The following is a 2,360-nucleotide window of genomic DNA, read 5'->3' on the forward strand; positions in this document are numbered from 1 at the left end:
TCTCCGTATTGTGGATGAACACGTGATGGTGCCGGCACGGCGCAGTGTGGCTGTCGTTGTAAGGAGCGGCGTATTTCGTGAATATGAGGGACTCGCTGACGGAAATATCGGGCTGCTACTGGAAAAGCAAATATGCGTGGCAACATGCCTAGTTCACCTGGGAGACGGATGTGCGGGCGTCCCATTGACTAACTTTGGCAATGAGGCACAACACGTGGTGAAGGGAACAGGCATAGCGTCTCTTCATGACTATGTACAACTCGCGGATGTGTCAACCCTCGAGGCAGCATCACCGATTTCTGCATCATTACCACACGAATTCCGAATGAAACGCATTACCTGCCACAACTGTCGACTGTACAACGTTTTCATCCTTTCTTTCTGCTCTTTGTGAATAAATCATAGCGTTCATCCCTCGTTTTTACCAGTCAAATCATAATTCTGAAAAAGGTTTCTCCCATGTTGCTTGTTATGCAGAGCTTGTCCAGTGACTGTTCTGGCGTTTGATCTTGTTTCATGCGGTTTATCAGGTTTTTATTGCACTGGTTTATCAAGTCAAAAGCGTTACTAAAACATATATATATATATATATATATATATATATATATATATATATATATATACACTGAAGTAGACGCGCGTATGAAGCGGTTTATTGACGTTTCGGCCGGGTTCCGGCCTTCATCAGAATACATTGCATGGTGTCAGTACAGTTAATATACATGTGCTTATCAACCAAATGACGATACGTTAACATGAAAAACGAATAAAATGGGCGAACAAAATACATCCGAATCGTTCAAAGGATAGCTGACACGTGTATAGACCGATGGCGATTGCAAACATGTAATCTAAGATACAAAGCATAAAAACGTACCGAAATGAATTGTAAAAACCAATCGCCACGTGACAACAAAACGTCGATATGCGCTCAATATGTGCTATGTTATCAAGCAAACACAGACACAGAAAAAGGGGAATAGCGATTTACTAGTAGAAGAAGGGACAAGTGACGGGCTACAAAGACAGGCAACTCAATTTTCCTACACATTCATTCATACCACACGCGACAGTATCAAACTTATAGATAAGGAAGGATTCGCGGGCTTCGCTATCATAATTTGAGTGAAATCCAGATTCAAGCAACGTGACTCTCAGTTTATCAAATGAGTCGTCAGGAAGATGTACGTGTTTTGAGATGGGCAGGTTGGGCAACGTGTTAGCGTGGGATTTATGATTGTTACAGCGGAATCTGAAAGGCCCTTCTGTTTGTCCGATGTACCGTTTTTTGCAGAGCGTACATTCAAGCATATATATTACGTTTTCTGTGTCACAGTCGAAATCGCCTTTGATTTTTAAACAAAAGTTTGAAGACGTACTAGTAACCTGTTGCGATGTGGCCATGTAGGGACATACTTTACATCGCGGTTTTCGACAAGGATGGCATCCGATGGCATCAGGGCAGTCAGTCTTAGATGATGATGCTAGTATATCTCGAATATTTCTAGATTTACGGTATACTGCTTTAGGCGGATCACAGAATACCTTTTTGAGGCGTTCACTTTGCATTAGAATATTGTGGTGCTTCTTTAATACATGCGAAACATTTTAGACTGACGCAGTGTGGGTTAGGACAAGATTTGCCTGAGGTTAGGGAGTCGGTTTGTTCTTAATGCAAAGAAGCGTCCTTCGGTCATGCATGTCTGCGCATTTTATTGCATCGTCAATTAATTGTGGGGGGTAATTTTGTTTGGCTAAAGCGTTTTTTAGGGTACCACAATTCTTTTGAAACTCTGATTGCTCAGAACAAATTCTTTTACAACGTAAGGCTTGGCTATAAGGAATGCTGGTCTTGCAATGGTTAACGTGACTGCTATCGAAGTGTAAATATTGACATCTATCTGTCGGCTTTTTGTATAAGGCAGTAGATAGTTTATCATTCAGCATTGAAACGCTGACGTCAAGGAAGTTAGTAGTACATGCAGAATACGTGTGAGAAAATGATATAGATGGATGGGCATTGTTAAAGTCAGATATGAAAGAAAGCAGTTCCTGTTCCCCCATGACGCCAAATCAGAAAAAGATCGTCAATGTAACGTTTGTAGTAAAAAGGTTTTAATGTCCTGGTTAGCAAAAATTTATCTTCTAGCTGACCCATAAATATATTGGCGTAGTTCGGGCCAATTCGCGTACCCATAGGCGTCCCACTAATTTGCACAAAGTGTTGTCCTTCAAATTCGAAGTTATTTAATTCCAAAATAAGGGCTAGCAAACTTGCCAATGTGTCGCTGTCGATGAGTTTCTCGGGTGATACACATTCGTAGCAATTGACGACTGCCATGATGCCATCAGAATGTGGA

Source organism: Dermacentor albipictus, chromosome 7 (genome assembly GCF_038994185.2).
Source record: "Dermacentor albipictus isolate Rhodes 1998 colony chromosome 7, USDA_Dalb.pri_finalv2, whole genome shotgun sequence".
In the NCBI taxonomy this organism is placed as follows: Eukaryota; Metazoa; Arthropoda; class Arachnida; order Ixodida; family Ixodidae; genus Dermacentor; species Dermacentor albipictus.